Below are 26535 nucleotides of genomic sequence, written 5' to 3'. Positions count from 1 at the left end.
TTATACCATTCAATAATTTCACAAAAATAATGCTAAATATTCTAAATATCAAGTTTAGATTCTTGAAAGAAATAGCTCATTGAAAAGAGAAATTCTAAACATGGAAAACAGGTAAAATCCGTTTTTCTTTTAACAAGTAACCTAAATTCCTCTCATGAATAACGATGTTCTGAGAGAAAATAACATTTTCAGAAAACAAAATGGAGTCACGCTCCAAATCGTAGGCTACGCGATGACATCAGAAACCACCCACAATGTCAGTTACAGCTGACAGGAATGCCTGGCCGATACTCTGAACTGAAAATTCCAACGGCCGACGTTGAAATAGATGTGACCGTTGACAGTTCACAGCTGAGGAGAATGCTACTTGCTTCCTCGAAAACGCTGTCGAATATGAGAAATTCAGCGCATCAGCACATGAAAGAAAATAGATGAAAGAATGAATTAGCGCTAGAAAACTCCTTAGGCAAAAATCGAAATATCGTAACTTGCCTTAAAGTAAAGCTTAGAAGGTCGCCGAGTCTTGAGTCAAAGGAACACTCTTTCGCTTCCTAACTCGTACTCATATGGAAAAGTAAAAAAATCAATTAGCATTGAATAACACGCCCCGAACAAAGAAATCTGAATAACTTGCCTTGAAAAAAATATTTTGAAGAGACAAGACGATCCTCTGTCAAACACCGGCGGGTCTTGAACTTTTTTCGTATCCCGTCCTCGTCGCCATCTGAAGTGTCAATGTAGGTAATACGCAAGGCCAATTGAGTTATGTAAGTAATTTATTATAATTACAAAGACCCGCGAGTGCAGGACCGTTAAGGCAAACAGCTGGGGCTAGAATGACAACTCACAACAGCGGAGCCTGATAAATTATGTGACGTAGGCACCCGATGTCCAATGAGCAGGGGGTAGGGGGAGAACACAAGGAAAAGCTGGAACGCCAACCTTCCAACATATAGTGAACTTTACATGTTACAACAAACACAAATAAATGGAAATGCAAGTTTATTAGAACAAACAACAGTATAACATGAAATACGTGGGTGGAACTCCTCCGGAAGCAGCGTACAAAACCAGCAAGACAAAAATTAAACATAAGTATGTGTGCCATGTGGAAGAGGAAAAGAAAGGTAGTCCGAATGAAAGGAAGATAGTGAGAATGGGAGGGAGAGGGAGTGGGTGGAAGGGATAAGGGGAAGCAGAGTCAAAAGAACAGAGCGAGAAGGATACAGAGTGTCGGCCTACTGCACCAAGCCCTCAGTGTTTACCTCCCGTCACCCATGTCTAGGACGCTGGGGTCCATGAGAAAGAGTGGGGTCCAGCAAGTCCTTAAAATGAAACATATGAATGAGGCCAGAGATTACATTAATAGCTACAGGAACATCACTTGCCTGCATCTGTGCACCCATGGTGCTGCACCCCTGCACCTTCCCCTTCACTGTGCTCAATTATATGTCCTGCGCACCAAGGTTTCACTGCTCACCTGCCACCATCGGTGGGTCCAACGACGTGTTGGTGCAAGCTCCGAGAGCAGGTCTCCGGTTGGGGACGGTGTCTTGATACCACGACGCAATGGCATCAGAATGCCGAGGCCTCATGATGGGGTGACCATCGCTGCGCCCATTTTGGCTCAATCAATACAGTGCAGAAGCATAATGTGCAGGTGTAATGCTGTAGTGGAAGCCTGTGTGCATGTACACTTAGTAATGAGCTCACTGCAGTGCCCTAAAAGCAACACCACAGGTCTATAGGACAGCACTGCCCGTTGGCTCTGGCCTACAGTACGATCCAGCCGGTCCTTAAAATGAGACAGAGATGAGACTGAATCAGGTCAGAGATCACATCATTACGCACGGCAACATCGCTTGTTCGCACCTGTGCACCCAGGCTGATGCACCCCACCCCTCCCACAGCACCGCGCTCTACACGTGTCTGTAGGGTAGCGCTGCACGCTGGCTCAGGCCTACAGTATGGTCCAGCAGGTCATTAAAATCAGACAGAGTTGTGAATGAATGAGGTCAGAGATCACATCATTACGGATGGCCACATTACTTGTTCGCACCTGCGCACCCTGGCTGATGCACCTAACCCCTCCCACAGTACGGCCAGAGATTAGATTATTCGCTACGGGAACATCGCTTGCCTGCAACTGTGCACCCAGGCTGCTGCACCTCAGCACCTTCCCCCACACTGTGCTCAATTGTAGGTCCTGTGCACCGGGGCTTCACTGCTCACCAGCCACTATCGGTGTGTCCAACGACGTGCCGGTGCAAGCTCCGAGTCCGGGTTGCTTTTGTAGGGTGGGAGAGCAGGTCTCCGGTCGTGGATGGTTTCTTGATACCACAATGGAAGGCGTAAGAATGCCCAGGGCATCATTAAGGCGTGAGCACCTGCTCTTCCCATTTTGGGTTAATTAATTCAGTGTCTGAAAAGGGAGAAACAATTTAATGGTGGAAACGTGTTGAGGTAAATGAAGGTTTGTTTCAAGCTTAATAGAAAACACCAGTTGAGTGCATCCATCGTTTTTGAAGTACGATCTACCAACTGTTAGTGGTAATCGCGGTTCAAAGAGTAGTTGGAGTGCACGAGAATACACAAGGTTAAATAATAATATGTTATACCAACGTTCACAGACAAAGGAACATAGCGCATGCTAGAAGCATAATGTGCACGTGTAATGCAGTGGCGGAAGCAAGTGTGCATGTACACTTAGTAATGAGCTCACTACAGTGCCCTAAAAGCCAACGCCACATGTCTGTAGGGCAGCACTACCTGCTGGCTGAGGCCTACATTATGGTCCAGCAGGTCCCTAAAATGAGACAGACATGTGACTGAATGAGGTCAGAGATCACACCATTACGCACGGCAACATCGCTTGTTCGTACCTGCGCACTTAAGCTCATGCACCCCACCCCTACCGCAGCACTGCGCTCAACACGTGTCTGTAGGGCAGCGCTGCCCGCTGGCTCAGGCCTACAGTACGGTCCAGCAGGTCTTTAAAATGGGACACAGATGTGACTGAATGAGGCCAGAGATCACATCATTACGCAGGGCAACTTTGCTTGTTTGCACCTGCGCACTCAGGCTGATGCAGCCCACCCCTCCCGCAGCCTCGCGCTCAATTCGAGCCGCTGTGCACCCAGGCCCCATTGCTCACCTGCTGTCATTGTTGTGTGTGCAAACACTACAGGTAACAGTGTTCACAATTCAGTTGCAGTGTTCATTGCAGGATGGTGTACACCTCATGGATCCCTTTCGAAACACAACTGGCAGTAGGGTTCACAATTTAGAGACAGTGTTGATGGCCATGATAGTGTACACCTCATGGATCCCTTAGTTTTTTGTGCATTGTGATATGCGAGGTGGATGCAGCCTTATCACCTGAGGCAGTGTGGAAGAACTGGGACATGTGACATCATCGTTAACCTGTTTATACGTACGCAAAGTGGGCTGGGCTTGTGTACGTCAGGCCAGCGCAGGGATGTGAATAATTGTCCTCGGGGATCTGGGCGTTGTTCAGTTTCTGCCTACCCAGGAAGTGTGAGGCTATGTCATACACAGTGATAATGGTCATTACAGTCAAGCAATGTATGTCAAACGTGAATCTGAAAGTCTCACATATAACACACTACTATAATGGTTAAGCCTGACAACAAAGCGTACAGCAATACAAATCTACACATCACTGTTTACTGTTTGTCATATGTGTTCTAGGATGTGCACTCTGCCCGTGGCTGATCATACTTCTTAGAGCCACCAATACCCAAGCCGAAAGGCAGCACAATAATGTGCACACACACCAGGGGCACCGTATAACACACATTTGTTTTTGATGTAACGTTTGAGATGCATGGCCATCACACGTGGAAGGCCAATGTACTGACCATGAATATTGATCAAGATGATTGTTGCATATTGTGTGTAGTATAAGATCTGTGTATACAGCAAAACACTTTTCAAAAAAGCTCTCTAAGCAGAAGGGGGGTGTCTCGTCAAACACTGTAGAGAGAATGACTAAAATGGGCGGGGTCGTCCAACTGTTACAATGGGAAATGTTATGAAGCAATCAAATGCTTTTTTTTAATGTCACATGGCAATCGCGTCCGAGCGTATAAGGAGGCCGAACCCGACGCGATTTTGAGAAAATATATTTATCATAATATAAGTTTATCACAGTTAGAAATATATTAATGTTTAAAATATTTTAGATTATTGCTTGCTCTCATATACTGTTCAAAGTTATTTAGATGTACTTTTGAGACAAAAAAAAGGAGGGAATGGCATACCCGGTGCGACACCATACATCTGTGACGTAACACAGGGCCTGACGGCATGCACTCATTGCATATGCAACGCGCAGCGGGCGTGACCCCATAAGTACATGACGTAACGCGTGGCTTGGTACTGTGTACCCGTCGGATACCAAAGTAGCAGCACGGGCGACTTCATGCGTATATGATTTTAAGCAGGATGAGGTGCCACAATCCCGTCGGGTATGAAATGCACATCATTTACGAGTACAGCAATATGGTGGATGGGATTCGCGTGGTGATGGAGCTTGGTACGCTACTGGTATGGGAGTGCAGATTTCTCAACAAAAAAAAAACAGAGATACATATTTTTGGGGGAAGATATAAAATATTACATAATTTTTAAAGTTAGAAAAAGAACTATACTGGAGTTCCAAAATATTTAAAAATATAATATAAAAAATATAGTTTTTATAAACATTAAAATATGAAATGAACTTTTAAAAAATCTTTGAAATTCACTGAAAAAACCATAGGTTTTACAGACGTTATAGTTAGGAATTAGCATGTAAAAAACCTTAGAAATTCACTAAAAAAACATAGGTTTCAGGGACATTACAGTTAGTTGAACATTTGACTCATGTAAAACCAGAGAAATTCGCCTGTTATAGTTTGTTGAGCTGATGTAATATGTGACGTCATCACAAGTGCATTGCGGGCGCGCGAGTTATAGTTAGTTAGGCAAATTTCTCTGGTTTTATATGAGTCAAGTGTTCAACTAAATATAACATCCCTGAAACCTACGGTTCTTTTAGTAAATATATATATATATATATATTCTTTTTTAATTATTTTTTTTATTTTTTATTTTTTTATTAGTTATTAAAAAAACACTTCCAACCCCTATGGACTCGGAAACATCCTTCTAAATTCTTACCTCCTTCTATCAAATTCATCCAACTAACAGATGACTATTTTCACCACTCCCAATAACATCGCACATCTTCCCTTTACTAATACACCCCAATTAATCTATCCCTATTCAAAATACTAGAGTAAATGTATGAAAGTTCAAGATCACAAATATACCAAACTTACCACAACCAATCATACAGGGAAAAGAAATCATGTTACTAAACTATTACCTATTTACATCTAATCTTGAGGTGTGGAGTACGGTGCTACTCTTCCAAAAGTGCTTCAATGCCTTTGACAGGAATATTAAGTGCTAAATAAATTAAATTTACAACTACAAATCATATATATATTTTTTTTTTCAAAACGCATTGACAATTTTATTTTTCTCACATTTACAGTTTGAAGCACAGGGTGAAGTGATTTGCCAAAATCAGTATTTGAATAAATAATGAAGCCAAGACTATGCACAGCTCGGGTCAACCTGCAAGTGAGCTGCAGTGTGACTGGATGTGTAAACCACATCCAATGATTTATTCAAAAGTCTTTATTTCAGTTTTATAGTACCATGAAAGAAAAAAGCACATAGATCTTACATATTAATAATCAGAATAAAAGGTACTGTAAATTAAAATACTTCCTATACAGGCTCTTGATAGTTTAAAAGGAGAAAACAATTAAGGTAAAAGCTTATCACAAAGATACAATATGTACATAGTGCAAATATAAGCGTATTTCAAAATTTAAAAGATGTGTCCTAGTATCAGAGTTAAAGTGGCAAGCAATCCAAATATTTACTATCCAAAGTGCTAGTACGAAATGCACGCCCATCTGTTTAGATCGTTTGGGTTTCAATTCATTTACTTCCTTCAAGTCAATAAAGTTGATAGGGCCCTACTTCCGATGGACCATAATTTACCCAGAAATGTTGCAGTTGCACAAGCAAAGAATGGTCTTGCATCTGACTGCAGAATACGTAGGGCTTCTTTATGACAATGTGCCCCTAAGTATCTACATACTGGGATAAGCCAGTTCCTTCTGGGTCTGACGTAGGCGGGGCAAGCAAAAAATACATGGCCTATTTTTTCTTTAGGGCAAGGGCAAGAAGGACAGCCCTTGGGCAGTGATATATTTTTCCTCCAGGTATTAGTGAAGGCATTGATGGGAAGGCTACCATGTCTAAATTGAGTGTATAATTTCCTATCTTCTGGCACTTTTATTAAATCAAGGAAGCTTTCTAATGGACTGCTAGATTTAATATCAAAGAACAGGTCAGTTAACCGCTTCAGAGCAGCAGGAATTCTAGCCCTGTGCTGGAAATTCCAATCACGGGCATGGTCGTGATGGAACCATTCCGTCATCAGCACAGCCCAACCATGACTCATGAAGGAATGGTTCCGTCACTAGCATAGAAGGGGTTAAGCAGCCATGTTGAGTAGTCATGAAGTTCCTCTGTTCTACCCAAGCCCAAAACTTTAGTTTTATTATGTCCCTAGAGTATGTGGGAGGGCGACCTTCTTGCTCCTTAGGCACACCTATGTCCGCCCGGATGGTATTCATGTAGTTGATCCACCCATTTCTATGATTTGTGTCCAGGGCAGAAACTTCATTAAAAGCTGTTGCATAGGACATCAATTCTGGAGTTGTAACTAATCTGTGTCAGAAAATCAAGGTGCGTAGGCTCACCAGATCATTGATAGACTTAACATCCATATCGAGTTTCAAGGGAAAGAGGGGAGTGCTCTGTGGGAGTGATAACAGGCTTCTAAGAAACGTATTTACTATTATTGAGCGAATGTTAATGTTTATAGAGCTCCACAGTTCAGCTCCATAGAGTACACTGCTTACTATCTTACAGCTATACAGCTTCAGTGCAGAGACTAAAGCCCTAGTGTACGAGAGACAATGCTCCCATCGCAGGGCCCAAGTTAACTGGGAACATTTCAGGGATGCCCTTTCTAGATGTTTCTTGCATACCATTCCCTCAGATAACTTGATTCCAAGATAATCAAAGGAGAACACTCGTTCGAGCGGGACATTATGAAGAACCAAGTTACCCTTGAAGGATTTGTGAGGATTTAGCATCATCAACTTAGTTTTAGTGGTGTTGATGACCAAACACCTCTCGTCACAAAAGTTCTTAAAGCAATTTAAAAGTTTCTGTAAGCCCATGGGGGTTTTGGACACTAAAAGAGTGTTTTCTGCAAACAACAGAGTAGCTATTTTATGATTAGCCAGTGATGGGGCATTGGCCGGGGTAGAGCACAAGAGATCAGCCACCTGATTTACATATAGGGAAAAGAGGGTGGTTGCCAGGACGCACCCTTGGTGCACCCCCGCCAGATTTTAAATGGCTCAGTGTTTTGGCCCTGGTTTCCCCACCTTACACAGGCAAAGTTATCCTCATGTAACCTAATGAGTGGCTCTAAAAGTTCCAGTGGCAAACCCATGTCCCGAAGGACCTGCCAAAGCAGGTCCCTGGGAACTAGGTCGAAAGCTGTTTTCAAGTCAATAAAGGCAAGATATGAACTGCCTTTGCCCAACACAATTACCTTCCAATACAGCAAGACCAGACGAAACACCTGCTTGATCGTGCCGGTCTTCTGCCGAAAGCCCACCTGGAGTGGAGAAGGGATGTCGTTCTCCATCCAGGTCTAGATTTTAACAAGGACAAGAGGCAGAATACCTTCTGGGCAGAATCTATCAGGCTGATAGGACAGTAGTTGGAGGGATTCGACCTGTCCCCTTTCTTGAAAATGGATACAACCTCTGCCCCCTTCCAGGTGTCCAGAATGCCCCCCCCGCTTGAGATGTCATTGGCCAGTCTCATAAAATAGGTTGCCCAGTGTTCCCTATCAGTGCAGAAAAGGTCTCCAGGGATGCCATTGGGGCTGGGGGCTTTTGCTGGAATAATGGCATCAAGTGAACACAATACCTCCTTCTTAGTGAATGTAAGTGTGCAAGAAGAGAGACCCATATCATGAAGCATCTGGGAACTGTCAATGTGTGGACCGTTAGAGTATAACTCACTAAAGTGTTTATGCCATTCAGCGGCCGGAATGTTATTTGCCAAGGGAGAACGGTCAAAGTTTTGTTTGGATACCAAAGACCAACAAATGCGGCTATCAGGATGCTCAATGGCCTCTCCTAACTCCTCCCATCTCCTCTCATCCTATTCTTTTTTCCTTTACACTGTGCCTATTTGTAGTCTTTCCAAGCCTTCTGAATTCTAATAGGCTCTCGATTTTTGATGGCAACAGTCAAACTCCCTCTCAGGGTCCTGCACTCTTTGTTGAATCATGAATCACTTCCAAGGGTCTTCCCTGGGGTAACCTCGGTGTTTTGTTTGCATGGAAAAAACAAGCCAGATGGTCAAAGAAGTCCTTGTGGAGGGTACTACAACTACTCTGGTTAGATGGGTCTGTGATCACTGGTGCTAGGATCGCTAGATGCTTTGTAAGAGCATTCTTAATCAGTTTGATCTTTAATTTATCTGCCAATACCGCAGGCCATTTGAGACGACACTTATCGCTTGTGGGTATTCAGGATTTTGTGCTTAATGGTATCGGCGGCTCTCTCCCAATACCACCCCGGGGATTTTGGATAGACTGGATGAGGGGGTTATGATCGCTGTCACATGATGAAATTATGGCCATATCCTGTATCAATGACCAAAGTGTGAGGTCCACTAATAGATAGTCAATCCTACTTGACCCATCTGGCCCCACAAAGGTCATTCCTCCTCCTCTATCTGAAATTCTGAAAATCTGAAATCATAATTACAATATACCTTGGCCTTACTGGAAAGTTAAATGCACTATTTGGGGATTAGCAACTTGTACCTGAAAAGCAGTTGCCTGGCTACAGTTATTTAATTACCAGTACATTGTTCAAATTACAGACAAAATCAATTCCTCATTAATTTTATGTCCAAATTGCAAATTACATTTTTTACTGCCTTAGCATTGACTGATTATATTGAACACACATTAATGTTTGTACATCATTTCAAATTAGCTGCACACACAATATGGAAGGCTTTTACAAGATTGATTTCTCAGTTCAAGGGTTTATGGGCATTTGATATAATAATTTTTATTTAAGTGTTAATATACTGAAACACTCAACAATGGGAGTAAAGAATAAGTAAACATAAAGGGGCTAATTACGATGTTGGATGGACTTAAGTCCGCCTGACACTGTCTCTGTCCTGGGACTGACCGACCTCTGGTCGTCAATCCCGACCACCTCATTAGGATGCGACCGAACAGTGTTCGGTCGCAGTCCTGCATTTTCCTATAGGAGTATGCATTACGGCCATAAACCAGCCAAAATACATGCTCCCATAGGGAAATGGGAGGTGTTGTTCATCTCTGCACCCCTTTGCAGGCACCTCAAGGTGCTGATTACGATGTGGCCTGGAAGGCTCCGACCATCAGTCGGAGCCGTTATGGGCTACATCAAAATCAGCCTCTTAGTGTGGTAAACAGTCCCTGCCATTCATTAAAAGAAATAACATTGTACTATATTAGATTTATCAAATTAACTTCTAGGCATGACTGTGCTGTCAGTTTGCTATCTGGGTAACTGCCCAAAGCAAATAAAAGCCTCAGGTTACATTATGATATCAAAGGCAAAAAGTTACTTTTTACAGAAGCCAAAGTACGCCATTGTGGCAACGTCATCATGATTATGTTTTTCACAACATAGCTCTCTACACAGTTTCCAGAGAACAATGATAAAAAAATAATGTCCCCTAATGTATGGTAAAATCGTTAAAGAGCACAGCTTATGCTAATTAGCAATAGAGCTAATTTATGTAAAGGGGCTTAATTACACCATGGAACTGAGTTCACTGCAGTATGCTCAATTATTTTTTAATTATAGAATGTTTCTCAGATTGTTAAGTGAATATTTTATGTTTCTAGCTTTGTGTAAAGACTTTGAGAACATATCTTAAAACCAATATAACACACTATCTTTATTCGACTGGTACATAAAGGGCAGCATACATTTCCATTACATGGATTTCAAAATATTTGTGCTGTGAAGACAGCCCTGAGGGACTGCTTTATTGTTAACAGTTGGAAAGCAGTCCCTGTTTAAATTTCAGAGTTTAATTTTTGCATTTTGTTTTTCAGTCATGGTAGTTGCAAAAAGAAACCATGCAAAAGCGTATTTTCGCCCACATTCAAATAAAGTTGAACACTGATATAGATAAAGTGATCAAATGGATTGTTCTGCAATATGTTCATTGGTACGAGGGCATACTGCACTTGTACATTGTTGTGGTCAGTGGTCCTCATTAGTATTGATTAGGCCTTTCAAATGGGCTCCATCCCAAGCCCATTGTCAGAATTTCTTTAACCTCTTGGATGCTATGGGAATTCCCCTGCTGTGCTGGGATTTCGTGATCCTCATAGGTTCATGACGAGCTGGGCTCGTCATGAGCGTGCGAGGAGGCTACTGCATGACGAGCCCAGCTCGTCATGAGCGTGGAAGGGGTTAAACAAATGTACCAATAGAGCTGTGCAACCTGAAAGTGTTAAAAATGTTAACAACTTTGAGATCCAGGGACAGCAAGCTGAAGAATTGGCAAATGGCCTTAAGGTACTTGTGATGCTCAGGGATAGTTTGGCTGCACTAATTAACTTCACATTCTCATTTGAATAGGTCAAATGATAAAGCCTGCCTAGCATGTAGTGTCACACATAATTAGAACATAAGCCATGGCTGCTGTCTTAAGTTGGCACTTTTACGTAATGGTCTCTGGTCTTTGTATGGAGTGGTGGGAGCTCTGCTACAAAGGCCATGGCATGACGTGAGCTGACATTCTTTATGCTGTGGCCCAAGTTGCACCAAAGAGTATAGCCGGTGAAAAAATCAAGATAGTGTGCAATGTGAAAGAGTGGGCAAGCAGTATGGAATTACAAGAATGGGCTTTGATTGTGCTTCTTGCAGTACGACCTGCACTGTACTCTGTGCAATAAAAACTCATTTGCATGTTAAATAGAGTGACAATTTACCACATTTGCAAGGTAGAAATATCGTACTTGAAGAGACATAGAAAAGGGCCAGAAAGTACTAAGGGCCTTATTACGATGTCGGTCGGAAAGGCTCCAAACGGCATTCAGATTTTCCTAACCTGTGTCGGAACCCATGTTTCTGACCGACTCAGAAACATTTCCTACCGACCATTTACGATTGAAGGTACCCGTTCGGTCTTTCTGACTCGGTTCCGAGCGACATTTGGAGACTCAGAGTCACCTGGAGCCGAACTGTACAGATCTATGGGCTGTGTTTCCCACCAACGTATTACGATGTTGGATTCGGACAGCCTTTCTGAATCGGTCTGTCCAACACAAAACGACTGCTGGAAACTGAGTTTGGGGCCTGCAGCAGGCTCCCCTTTACCCGGAGGCCTCCGGTTGGGGCCCTTGGGGGTAATCATGGGACCCCACTCTCAAACCATGCACAGAGAGCTAGGCACCATGGGTGCCTGCCACAGGGTGCAAGATTTTTCGCAACCACACCTTTTTTCAATGGAGCCTGTGTTGTCGGTTGGAACACAGGCTAATGGGAGTCCGACCTAATGGTGTTCAGAAACATAGTAATCGGGCGGGTGGACTCGCCCAACCCAACTCAGTCGTAACCGATTCTGACAAGGAGTCGCTCGGACCAACATCGTAATGAGGCCCTATATGTAGTGCTAGGTCAATGACTTAAATATGTCCCACACATATTAATACTCTCCTCTGGAAATTCAAGGCAACCTGCTAGAATACATTGGCAGTCGGGGCTCGATAAACCAGTTGATCTAAACAGTTTCATATTCATGCCTACATATCAGATATAGTTTTCTATGCTGTGCTGGAAAATCTGCTTCCACCACCATAGTGTAGTGTGCCATTAAATAATAGAAGTTCTTTATGGCAGGACATGCTTCTGCAAGACGCAGGACCATTTTTAAAATAAGGTCTGAAGGCAAGGAATGCCTCTGTATGGCAATGTGACATTTTATTTTTTAATAAAGCCCTGTGGGATAAGGGAGGCTACAAGACTGCTACACAGCAAAACCCCTAAATGGCAAGTTGGATAATCATGAATGCCGCAGTCTTTAATATATGCCAGCAGTGAAGAACATAACATACTATTTATGTGCTGAAAGTTTCTAAGTTACTATTGGTGCTATGAACAGGGGTGTGACCTGCTGTGTTGTCTTTTAATATAAATGGAACACTGTAGTCTTTTTTTGATTTTGACCTAGAAATAAGGATGTCATGGATTCTGTGTATTAGATGAATAGTAAAAACAATATTTCTTGTAGGTCTATTGTTTTAGCTATGTTAGAAAGGCTTTACAGAAACACTGCTGCATATCATGCAATGGTATATTATACTGCCCATTTTTTTTAATGAAGTAAAATGCCACAGCGTTACATGACATCATGCGTGCATTTTGTTAAACGTTCTGCTTTTTAATGATCAGCTCTTCCATGCTGAGATACAAAATGCAAACATAAATGATAATCCTGGTAGGATTCCAAATGACCATGGGAATTTGGGGAAGTACACATGGAAAATCAAAATATCTCCATTCTCCAAAGAGTACTTACATGTGTGTCCATTTACACACAAATTAATGTATAAGTGTAGAGTCCTGCATGTGGTGGTCATGCTTATGCCCATTCACAGTTTGCAACTTTATTCCCCACAGAGGGAATATTTTTTCACCTGCAGAATCCCCTTCCCTTAAATTCATAAAAATATTGGTTTAATTTTAACAGCTTTAATTTTAAGATTGTGCAATGTGTGCAAAATTAAGTTACATGTTACAACCGGTCACGCATATTGATATCGTACCAGAGGCATGTTAGGCAGAGCAAATATCTTAACAGCATAGTCCGAATAGGTCAATGCAATCCCCAGGCCAGAAATCCAGCCATCAGGTGGCGGGGGAAAAAAGGTGGAATTAAATAATTCAATACCAAAATCAGTAGAGAGTACTCATGAGAACTAGCCATAAAATGACGCACCAGTAAGAGCCTAACAGTACTAGGAAGGGGGCGGTGTCGTAACTATGAGGGCTAGGGTCAATTCATGGGAAAAGATATGCTGTAACATCTAATCTCAAATGGGGCCCTATATGTCTTAAGAGCATTTGCAGCAATGCAAACATTTATGCCTGGTCGTTACAGAATAAAGCATCTTTTAACGAGTCTTCATGCATCAGAAGGCGGCCCATGAGCTAGGCCCTCGCCAAATGGCATTGAGTAATCCTCAAGAACCAGAAAACTAGTCTTTTTGTGGGCAAGTTAAGTCACATGCATAACCTAGGACAATAGAGAGAGGTAATCATGGGAAACAGGAGCCAATATTTTCACCAGCCCTATTAGCGACCTCAGATGAGAAGGACTGTATAGTAGGGCAAGACCAGGCTAGGTGCAAAACGTCTTTAGGGTCTGTAGATCAGCATGTTCACATCAAGGACCAAGCTTGTTTGATTCAGTGTAAACACTGTGGAGTTTAGCAGACCTGATTATTGAAGTTAAAGGGAAAGTGTCTGTGCTTTGGTTAGTGGAAATTTGCTATCTCTTCTCAAAGCAATGCCCCCACACCGTTGGAGAGATGGGCATCCCAAGGTCAGACTTCCATTGAACCCTAGTATTGATCACTGACAGGGTAGGTAACTCCCCCGTCATGCTGTACAGCCGGGAAACCCAACCTCTGGTGGTGGTCTAGAAGACATCTACATAAGGGGAGAGAACTCCCTTTTCTTGTAGGGGAAATTCAGCCACCTTTCCAAAGCTGTTGCATAGTGAATAAGTCAAATGAATGAAAGAAAGAGGTCATCCCAAAATAGCTGTCCCATTGATGTGATGCTGAGGCACCACAATGAAGCACGTATAACTCAATTGAACGTTGAATGTAAAGAGGGGCACCCTAAGGTCAGACTCCCATCGAACCCTGGGATTGTTGACAGATAAGGAAGGTAACTCCTCCGTCATGCTGTACAGCCACCCATTATCTGGTGATGGTCTAGAGGACATCTACATAAGGGAAGAGAACTTTTTTTTTGCAGAGTTTTATATAGCGCAAACTAGACCCGAACCAAATCAGGTATCAGAGCGCTTCACATATTTTCCAGTTACGTTACACGAGGACACACTTTCATTTTAGGCACGGGGAGATTAAGTGATTTGCCCAGAATCACAGGAGGTTTTGGCGTCGTTACCGAGACTCGAACCCAGATCCCCAGGTCCGAGGTCGAGCCAACTCCTCTCCCCTTGCTTGTGGGGGAAATTAGCTAACTTTCCAAAGCAATGTTTCATAGTGAATAAGTCAAATGAGTGAAAGAAAGAGGTCATCCCAAAATAGCTGTCCTATTGTGGTGACACTGAGGCACCTCAAAGAAACACATACAACTCCATAGAAGGTTGCAGGTAAAGATGGGTTATCAAAGACAGGCATGGACAGGGAGGAAAGTGAATAATCTCTGGCACTCCCCACCAACGACTACATTGCTAAGTTTGTGCAGCGCATGGTCTGGATTTCCTTACTGGGTCATGGTTGCGAAGTAGCTAGTGCTGTGGCAATGCAGCCTGTCTCTAGCTAATCTTATGCAATTGGTAAATTAGGGGCTATACAAGTTGGGACAATCCAGTAAACTGCATTATGAGCCTGTGCAATGAGATAGTACTGTAATAATTTTATAACATTTTGATAGCTACTGTACTTTGATATAAAGGATTGTAGACTGTTTTGTATGGTTTTCACCTTTTATTATTGGGCACCTGTTGGTGCAATGGATTTGTGTCTCTTTTACTTGGATGATGCCAGCATGTGGCTGAATGCTTTTGAATATATATTAACAGGACAAACTATCTAGGTTCAACAATGCAACCAAGTGATTAGACAGAATATCAGAAACAGAAATATCATGGGACAAAATATTGTGTCAAGAAAATCGAGGACAAAAGTATCATGAATGTAAGTTTCTATAAGTAAGCAAAGTTTTACTATGCATAACTTCACATATACGTATCTTGAAGATATATACATTTTCAAGGTACATAGATGTAGAGTTAAGAATGGTAAATCTATACTTACCTATTGGCACTTACTTTCTCAATATTTTGGTCCTCAATATTTTGGCACAGTATTCTTTCCACACATTTATCATGTTTCCAATATTCTGGTCTCGGCAACTAATGTTCTGGTAGCTTCTAATTACAAAAAATATGGTTTTGCAGGACTATAAATGACCAATTTGAATGGGTACTTTGTCAATATCTAGATATTTGTGGTAGTTGTTGAACCACAAACTTCACTTTAATATGATACGATTGGAAATTATACAATTTTAAATAATTTTATAGCAGTTTACATGTGTGGGATGGGTATTTGTCAAGTGGTTTCTTTAAGGAATATAATTATGGCAATAATTTTTCCTATTGAGATTAAAAAGCTACTTAAATGTCCCAAATTCTCTTTTGACCATATTGTGAGGTCTGAGGATGTTCATAAGCTACCGAAACATGTGACTGGTAACCTCAGGGGTCAGAGTTAACAGAAGATTATGCAGAGGATGTGCTAAAACATGAGGAGCTGTCATCAAAATCACATCAAATCACCCAGGTTATTCCTCATTTACCTTGCAATTTTCACCTAAAGGCTGGCACTACTTTCAAATATACCCATATTTTACTCTCTGGGTTGGAGGTCTGGCTCCCTTTCTATCAAAGAATTTCACACAAAATCAAACACATAAACGAGTTAATTTGTAGTCAATGTTTTGACATGTGAATTATCAATTCTTCTCCTATGGGAAATAATCTTTTGAAAGCTCTAGTATAATAAATACAATCATACACATGCTATCTCACCCTAACACAGCACAGAACATCTGCCAGTCTGAGATGTCTGATTTCCTAGCATAGAGCACAATAAATCCTGTGTGATGAATGAATTATATATTGCGAAAGGCATAATGTAGAACCCCAAGTTTCTCTGATTTCTCTCTCATGTTGCTTGATCAAAAGGTTTCCAAAGAATCTGTTCGGAAGATCTTACACCTAGATTCATCAAAGAAAATTCGGCTCGCAAAGGGCCAGATTCTGAGAATCTGGCCCTTTGCGAGTGCATTTTTTACATTTGTGATTCATCATCCCAAATGCAAAAATCGCTAATTGCGAAATCGCATATTTGCGAGGAATTGCATTTAAGGAATCTCTATTTGAGATTCCCTAAATGCAATTCATCAACCATTTTCAATTTGCGAATTCACAGTTTCTGGCCGTGGTAAATAGCAAAAACTCAGAAAAATGCACCTTAGTGCATTTTTCTGAGTGGTATGTTACACACACACATGTCCTTTGGACATGTGTGTGCGCAACATCTGGCTACATTTGCTTTTCAGGGGGTGCTACAGGGTGTCCTTTGGACACCCCTGGCACCCTTGAAATCACATCCCTATTTGCGATTAGCAAATTGCTAATCGCAAATAAGGAATCACTCCCCATTCATTCCTATGGGCCTTTAGGCCCATAGGAATGCATGGGGAGTGATTCCTTATTTGCGATTAGCAATTTGCTAATCGCAAATAAGGAAGATGTAGGAATCGCAATATTTTTTGCAATTCCTACATGAATCCCGTTTTGCAAGCCCTTAATAGCGATTCCTTATGAATCGCTATTAAAGACTCGCAAAACGAGTCTTTGATGAATCTAGCTGTTAGATTATCATTAAAGCCCAGATTTTTAAATAGAGGGAAACAGTATGCAAACAGGCCAGATGAAGGTATTGTGACTCACATAGACCAGGTGCAAAGTTTTAATTTGCTAAATCGGTCACATTTTTACTCAACACTAAGAGAATCAGTGCATCCCTAAAGAAGGAAGAAACAGGATACTGCCCTGGAGCAAATTAGTGAAGTAGAGTCCAACAAATTAGAGGAAACATGATGGAGCAATCGAGCACAGACCACAACTTTAATCCCTACCTGACTGCTTCCTTCAAGTCTAGCCACTCCCCTGTTCTACTCATGCAATATGGGATATGAGACAGCAGGGCACATTTTCAATGGGGTTTAGTTGCAACTATTATTTTAAGAAGTCAGGGAGAGTATCAGATTGCTTACATTGGAGATTTGCTAATATTCCGCCAAGATCAATGAATGCCCTGCGAGTCTCCTGTTATGAATAGTATGTCTTTTATACTCTGATTACTCCCCTGCTGGTTGTGTGAGCCAGTCAATCAATCAAAAATTAATACATATGAGTAACACAATGTACACTGAGTTAGTAACCTTATGTTCTGCAATATGTTAATCAAGCTTACATGAGTACATTTCACAGTATTACAGGATTTAATCTAAAGGGTGACTGATTTGTTTTACATTAGTTTGCTATTGAATTTTAAGAGTTTCTAGAAGGTTGACAACTATGTGTCTTGTTGATTGTTGATATTCAAAAGCATGCAGTCTTGTGAAATTAATATAATTGAAAGGGTAACAGTCCACTTTCTGTTAACTGTATATGCTAAGATCTTTTAGCAATGAAATAAGATTATAAAAAAACAAGCACATAGAGTGCAGAATAGAGGAGACTCTTCACAACAGGCAACAGTTGGAAAAGGCCATATATAGTCATCTCCGGTTCCAGTTGATGGCTAAGGGACGGAAGGCTTTAGATTTCACTTGCAGGCTTATCAGTGCAGCTGACCTCAAGAGACAAGAATAGAAGACCTTGTACCTGCATTGAACTATCGCCTATTATGCATACACATATGCAGGTGTATAGTACCATCTCTGAAACCTTAAATACATTTTATTTTCTGCTGTGCTAGAATTAGATTAGTACTTAGAAGTAGTAAAATGAGAGTAAGATTGCTACAACAACAATAATAATGGAAGGGTTCTCTTTATTTATGCTTTTACTAAAAGTTGCTGTTTCTGTTTAATTTGTCTTCCTTGTGGTTACAACTTATATCATTGTCACTATACTAGAATTTTGTTTTTAAACAAATACTTGAAATGTATTCCTTCTTTTCTAGTGTTCTCGAGGGTGTAATTTGTTAATGAAGGAGGGTTTGGGATTCCAAAAACAATCTGTGTAATTTCTCTTGGGATTTATCAGTACCATAAAGAAATCTCACTCACAAATTGCTCAGTGGTTTGTGGAATAGCTTCAGTACATCTGGCTTTCTCATCAAGGGTGGCACCTTGATAAAGTCAATAGAGCCAAGATGCCCAGATACCCGACCTCTGTGTTTCTATAAAAACGTAGTAACAAATAACACCCCCACAAAAGATTTGTACCTACAAATTATTAATAGGAGATGCCACACCAAACACACAGACACGCTCAACTTAAAATGAATACTCAAGATAACAAGTGTCCCATCCATGTTCAATTTAAAGGAATGTGTATGCTTTCTCATACATATAAAATTCTTCTATGTGAAAGGTAGAAAGCCCTCATAGTTTTAAAGTAACAGACCTGAAGGTGAGTTGTGAACGATTTCAAAACATAATCTACAGGTCATTCCCTCTTTTCTCTCAGCATGTATGTGGGTTATTGTATTATGATGAATTTCAGGAACATTCCTACTTAAGATGGTCTATCTCTAAAATTGGAATTGGCAACTGCTATCCCAAAGGAAAACAACCCTCATGTCTTTGCAGTTTGGAAAAGCTCAGTGCCCATGAGAAATGTTGCAAAAGACATGCACACTAGCAAGCATTAGTAGGCATGGATATAGACTTATGTCAAGGCTAATTGTAGAGCTACCACGACTACAGGAACACTGATGAAGCATGAAATAGTTGTCCGTCCAGTTCAACTAAATACATATTGGTTTCCATAGATGTGAAACTGATGCTGCTCAAGGAAGGAAAAATACATTTTCAGGCATAATGGACTACATACTTTGCATTTTAAGGGCCCTTGGTTGAGCTTATAAATCTAAGTGTAGCATCATATCAACCAAGAGAACCGACTTCAAATTTCAAGCAATTGAAAGAGAGATTTTTCTAAAGCAGCTAAATCAACTGCAAGCTCAGGCTGGCATCAATTAAAATAAAAACAGAAATTTTTGTTCGGAAAGCAAACTATACTAAGAGGGCAATTGATCTCACAGTGGAGCACTGTGTGCACAATGTAGGACCACTAAAGTCAATTGGCAGTAAAAGAACGTTCTGAACTAATTCACCAATCAATGGTAGGTTGGATAAATATCCTTATTTAAAAAAGAATGGAGCCAGTGACAACTGTGTTACTTGTTTAAAGAACTCACTGCCATCCAATATTTAGCTAAAAAACTGTCATGATTGCACACCTGACTAAAAAAGAGTCTATTTATAAATAAATTGCATATCCATGCGCAAGTTCTGAGCTTCCCTGTCAATTCTTGTACTGGTCCTATGTTGTTCCAAAAGGGTTTGCTAAATCTGTTCTGCACAGTATATTCACATTTTCATTAAAAGCAAACTATACATTTTTGGATACTGATGAGGCTGAGAACATTTGCAATACATTTGATGGCACTTAATTGTACAATGCAAAATATTTAGTATTTTACATGTTGTAAGAAGGAGGGGACTGCTCATTTCTCCATCATAAACCCCTGGCTGGGGCACCAGCCAGCTCCAAGGATAGAAGGGTCTCGCCATGGTAGATGTTACTCAGAATTGCGCACTTTGGGATATCTTGCTGTAAGGCAAACAGGAAAGTGTCAAATTGGGAAGGTATGTCCTTGTGAGTTCTTATGGTTAGGGAGTGTCCTGGTGTCACCACCACCACCCACTACTAGTGAATCCTACAAATTTGGTGCCTCAAACCCAGATCATCATAACACATCTGGAACCGTGGAAGAACACAAGAGGAATGGACCTTCTGTCTGTGACCCATGTGGAGACCTGAGAGATGGGACCTGCTGCTTCTTGTACCCCAAGGGTCTATTGGCTCGCCTCCTGTTTAGCTACAGGGACATAGAAAGATCCAAGAGGCCTTTACCTAAACCAGCTGACTAGTAGCATCTGCACCTGGACTGAAGTCTGGTGGTAGCCTCTGCTGGCATGAGGCCTGCTCCTAAGTATTGTCTATGAGGTCTTGGGAGCCTTAGACGATTTGAAGAGGGACTGCTCAGAGTGGGAAAATGTTTGGACTTCATGACCTCTGGAGTTTCAGCGGGATCTCACAGCATTGGTGAGCAATTTCAAGAGAACTCATTTTTGTGAAAATTTACATCCTTTTTGGTATTCACAAAGTACAAGTTAATAGTAAGTTAGCGACTGCGGAAACTTTGCACTTCGGGCAGAGAACTCCATACATAAAAAGATAGGACATGTCAATGGGGCACATGCATCAAGGCCGGATTTTGCGATTCCCAAATAGCGAATGTTACCGATCCGCTATTTGGGAATCGCAAATTGCTATGCATGTAGTAATCACACAATGATGTGCGATTCCTTAACATTACCTAATATTGATTACAAAATGTGACTCCATTCATTTTTAAGAGCCTACAGGCCCATAGGAACGAATGGTATTGCATTCGCTAATTGTGATTACCAAATTGGTAATCACAAATAGCGAATGAAAAACCAAGGGTGCCCGGGGGCCTTAGGCCCTCCTGAAGCACCCTACATAAAAAAGTAAGTGTGCACATGTAAAGCATGCACGTATTGCCATCAACTTGAAGTTTATGGTAATTAGCGTTTCCAAAATGCACAGTTCGCATTTAGGAAAGGCTACATGCATTGGCATTAGGGAATCACAAATTGTGATTCCCTAAATGCATTTGCAATATAGGTAATCACAAAAAATTGTGATTAACTAGATTGCAAATGGTAAAACCTACATGCAAAGGAAAAGGCTTATTTCCATTCACAAACAGGCCGATTCTACGAATCGGCCCGATTGCGAATGGGCAAAGGCTTGATTCATGTGCCCCTATCTTATTGTGTGCAGAGTTTTCCACCCCAACTGCGGAGTATGCAAAACCGTAAGCTCACTATTAATTCATAGTTTGTGAATACCAAACAAAAATAAACTTCCACAAATGTGGACATTACCATTAGTGAATCAAGCCCAAACTCTGAAAGTAGAAATCTTTACCTTGCGAATGTATCCGTTCAATACAGGACGATGTCGGACATGAAATTTGAATTTTCTAATACCCTCAGTATTTCCTGTCAAAACCAACAGTTTCAGCAGTAGCTCGATCAAAGACTATCCGACTCTCAGAGGACTTCAATAGATATAGCCTGCAACTTTGCCCTGTTTGATTTACTTTTGAGGGTTTAAGTCAGTAGGTAAAACCTTTTACAGGGATGAATTTATCAAATCTCCGTTCATCAAGATCTGCTTGAAATCATGCCCAGGTAACAGTCAATCATGAACAGAAACTTTTTGCTGTACAAATAATGTTTAAAATCATATTTCTGGTCCCCTTGTTTAATTTTAATTATTTTTGTGTCATTTATCTTAATTTGGTTCTGAGAATTATCTTGTGTTGTTTTTTACTTTTTAACTTTTTTAATAAAGCTGAATACTTTACACACTTTCCTTTAAGTTATGCCTCTTGTATCCTGACCGCAGAGAGTCCTTGTGTACCTTTGAGCCCTAAAGTAACTATAACTTGTGCCCTTGCCATACACTGCTAATTACCTTGCCTTGCACATTACATCACTCATGCCATGTTCTATAACATTATTGATAACATAACTAGTACAACAACATTTGAATTGACATAATTGATGACATCACTGTACATGATGGGGGTGTGAGTTATAGTGTCTATCGGACATCCGTTATAGATACTTGAGATAACAATAAGTGGTGAATTTCAGTGTTTTTTTGTTGTTGTAAATAGTTTAATTTAACTGACATTTTCACCTAACTTTTGATTTTTCTGTGAGTTGCTATGATCTTTTAAATGTAAAGTAACATATTATTACAATTCCTAACTACAACATCAGTTTAACCAGACACCTTTGTGTTTTTTGCAGTGAAACTTAAGGTGAAATGGTTTCTCAGTAACTGTATTCCATAAAATAGTTTTTCTATAATATCACAAGCAACCTTAATTGCAGCTTTCTGTACCAGTGGATTATGAACACATCCTCTCTGGTCTGTAAGCCAGGCAGTGTTGGGCTAGTTCAGAACACAATGTCCAAGCAGTATTTTACACCTAACACTGAAACATAACTAGGGAAGTGTTGTTCTCTGCTTGTGTGACCTCCTGTTTTTACTGCTTCATGTTTGCCAAAAACAGAATCTGTTAAATTGTTCAAAGTCAGGTTCACCTTAAGATCTTTGTACATTGTGTCCCTCTTCACTTATACAGCTCCAGATTCTCATATTTGGGCCATTTTTACTCCAAGATAATAATGGTTTCTCATGAACCTGCTGCACCATTATATTTCTGGCCATGTCCCTGCCTTCAGCAGCTGCTTATCATTAGTAATCATCTCTGGTACATTTGGTATAGAGATTCAATTGTTTGTGGTTTCAGTCTTGTATTGATTTGTTTTTTCTGCTTTCTTTTCACTTATAACCCAATAAAACAACTGACGCTCTCATTTAGCCACTTTAACCTCTACATTAGGTGTCACCAACTCATTACGTCCCTTGGATTTTATATTCACATGTCTGCAGCCCACATTTTTATCCTCATTACACATGAAGGTGGAAGAGTGTAGCTGCCCTATTAATCCAACACTGCAAGAAAAATATTGTTGCTCAATAAATCAATCAGTAATCCTATAAAGTCAGACTACTCACCTGCGAGGGTATTTAATCAATGAGTGGGGGAGTGGGTCTGTGGTTCAGTCGAAGAGCCATGTCAAGAGGTCCTTGCTAAATTGCATCAGCGATGGTGATTGCATGAGATGCAGAGGCAGGGAGTACTAGCACTTTGTAGAGAGGTAGGAGAAGGATCTTCAACCAGCCCCGGTCTTGTGAATCCATGGGATGGTGGCCAGGGCCAGTTGGGCGGATCGGAGATGTCTGGTGGGGTGTAGAACAAGAGGCAGTGGTTGATGTATGCAGGTCCGGCATTGTGGAGGGCTTTGTAGGGTAGGTAGTTAATGTTTTACCCCTACATAGCCAAAGTCCTAAACCTAAATCAGTTAAGACAAAGATGAGTGTTGGTGAACATTCCCTGAGAGAACCATGATACTTGCCTCATAAAAACATAGTGAATCTAGACTTCAGGTCAGATTCAAAGATTGTTTCTAGCCCACACTACTTCATATTTTGCTTTATCTGTTAAATATCATCAAAAATCAATCAATCAATCAGTGATTTATAGAGTGCGCTACTCACCCGGGGCAGCTCCGGGTCACTCGAAGCACCAGCATTGGGTCAGTCAAAAGGGCCAGGTCTTTAGGTCCTTCCTGAGTGTGTGGAGGGTTGGGGAGCATCTGACGTTGACCGGGAGCTCGTTCCAGGATTTGGCCGCTATGTAGGAGAAAGCTCTCCAGCGGTTCTGTTTCTGCGGATGCGGGGGACCTCTGCCAGGGCGAGGTCAGCAGAGTGGAGGTTCCTCTTGGGTACGTGGAAACAAACTCAGTAGTTGCGGTATTTGGGTCCGATGTTGTTGAGGGATTTGTAGGCGTGGGTGAGGAGCTTGAAGGTGATCCTCTTCTCGACAGGGAGCAGTGGAGGTTTTGAACGTTTTGGGTCATGTGTTCATGGCGTGGAGTCCCAAGAATGAGCCTCGCTGCGGCGTTCTGGATGGTTTGGAGTTTGTGTAGAAGAGTTGTGGTTGTGTTTTCCGGCGTTGAGGGCGCTGTCGCAGTCTAGTCTGCTCGTTATGAGTGCATGGGTGACGGCCTTTCTGCAGTTGGGTGGGATCCATTTGAAGGTCTTGAGGAGAAAGCGGAGGCAGCTGAAACTGGTGGACGCAACAGCGTTCATCTGGCGGTTCATGGAGAGGGAGGATATGTGGATTATGACAAGGGTGGAGGGCCACCAGGTGTTGTCCGAGGTGGAGGTGCAGGGTCGGAGGATGAGGACCTCAGTCTTCTCCTAGTTGAGCTTTAAGCAGCTGTCCTTTATCCAGGCAGCTACGTTACTCATTCCTTCCTGGAAGCTGAGTCTGTGGACTTCTGGGTTCTTGGTGAGTGAGAGGATGAGTTGTCTGTCGTCGGCGTATGACACAATGCTGAGCCCGTGCTGTCTGACGATGATAGCGATGAGGGCCATGTAGATTGAAGATCCCTGAGGTACTCCGCAAATGATGTCAGGGGGGTCATAGAGGAAGGGGGGAGTCTGATCCTCTGGGCTCTGCCGGAGAGGAAGGATTGGATCCAGTCAAGGGCTGATCCCTGTATTCCTGTGTTGTGAAGTCTGGCGGCTAGTGTGCGATGTGAGATGGTGTCAAAGGCTGCGGAGAGGTCCAGGAGGATGAGGGCTGCGGTGTGTCCCTGGTCTAGCAGCAAACGGATATATTTGGTGGCAGTGAGGAGGGCGGTCTCGGTACTGTGGTTGCTGCGGAAGCCCGACTGGGATGGATCTAGAATGGAGATTTCTTTGATGAAGGTGGTCAGCTGGGCGTTCATGAGTCTTTCGGTTACTTTGGCTGCGAAGGGGAGGAAAGAGATGGGCTGGTAGTTTTTCAGGTCAGTTGAGTCAGCAGTTGGCTTCTTGAGGAGGGGTTTCACCTCTGCCCGCTTCCAGTCATCTGGGCAGGTGGCAGATAAGAGGGAGGAGTTGATTGTTCGTCATAGTTCGGGTGCAATGACTGCAACGGCCCTGTGTAACATGTGAGGGAGGCAGGGGTCTGTTGGGGCTCCTGAGTGCATCTTGTTCTTGGTTGAAGAGATGAGTTTGATGGATGCAGGTGCCCAGGAGGTGAGGATCGGTTTCTCGGCAGAGAGGGGTGATGTGGTGCATTTTTCTGTTGGCTCGCTGAAGGTGATGTTCAGGTAGAAGTAGGAACTGAGTTTGTCACAGAGTTCCTGGGAGGTTGTGATGTCAGTGGCTTCGCAGGTGGCTTTTTGCGATCTGCTGAATAACGTTGAATAGTTCCTTGACGTTGGATGAGTTGGTCTTGACTTTGTCTCTGATGAAGGTCCTTTTGGTGTTCCTTATGCGCTGGTGGTAGTCCTTCAGGGTGGTCTTGTGTTTGTTCTGTGCTTCCGTGGTCTTCAGGCTCCTCCAGGTTTTCTCCAGGCATCTGCAGGTGCGTCTGGCTTCTTGGAGATCGGTGGTAAACCAAGCGGCCCCCAGAAGGCGTTGTGTGGCGGTGCGGCGGAGAGGTGCCAGCTTGTCAGTGCAGCTGGCGACCCATCTGTGGAATTCCCTGGCAGCGGAGTTGGTGTCGGTCATGGCCTTGGGGGGATATTGGAGGAGGGCAGAGTTCAGGTGCTCCTCGGTGACCTTGCTCCAGTTCCGTCGCGGCAGGCGTGGGACTGGCTTGGGTGCGGTGGTGGTGATGAAAGTGAAATGGAACTCAGTGGTGGTCCGTCCAGAGGGGCTGGGTAGTGTGGTAGATGTTTTTCTCTACTGCAAAGCCTGCCTCTCCCATAGGATAACATGAGGTTAAGTTATTGTTTAATAGGTGATAACTATCCATTGGGAGCAGGTAGGAAAGTAGGGTTTGTTGTCTACAGAATTTTAAAAGCCTCTTTAATGGTAAAGTTGGGTTTTAAGTCACAATTCTGAAAATGCCACTTTTATAAAATTGGTATCCCTTTGTCCCAATCATTTGGTGCCTGCAGCCTGTATCCTGGGTCCCATAACTAGGTGTAGCTGGAAGCTGGTCTTCTGTATTACTCCCAGACAGTGTGGCAAAGGTGGAATAGGTGTTGGCAGGATGGGCCATGTCTGACTTGATGCGAGGGAGGAGATCTCACCTATCACATCAGAAAGTCTTTGACTAAGGGCACATTTACAAAGGGATTGACACTGGTGTTTTGTGACACAGCCAAGATGGAGTCAGGGCAGGGAGGCAGGATATTCTAAGCACCTCTATGGGTGGAAACCTCCAGAACCTTCTCGTACTTCAAAGTGGGCACCAGGTGTTATGATCCATTAGACCCTACTCTACAGTACACCTCTGGACGGGTGGAAGACTCAGAGGGATGGCTGTGCTGCTCTGCAAGAAGAACTGCTATTCTGTTGCCGTGCTGCCTGAGTGAAAGGACTGGACCTGCATCTTGGTCTCAAACCCACCAGAATGACTCCAAGTGCTAGCTGTCAGGCTTCCTAATCAGAGCCTCAGGGACAGAAAGGGCACCAACCACTTTGAACCCAGCTCTTGGAATCAGTCTGCTGAGAGCATTAACCCCAGATGGACCCATCCCAGTCCTGGATTCTTGAATGTGGGTCTGAAGGTGCTCTGCCAACGCAGTTGTGGTCATGTCT

The sequence above is a fragment of the Lissotriton helveticus genome, chromosome 2_1 (assembly GCF_964261635.1).
Source record: "Lissotriton helveticus chromosome 2_1, aLisHel1.1, whole genome shotgun sequence".
NCBI lineage: Eukaryota > Metazoa > Chordata > Amphibia > Caudata > Salamandridae > Lissotriton > Lissotriton helveticus.
Note: the sequence above shows the minus strand (reverse complement) of the source record.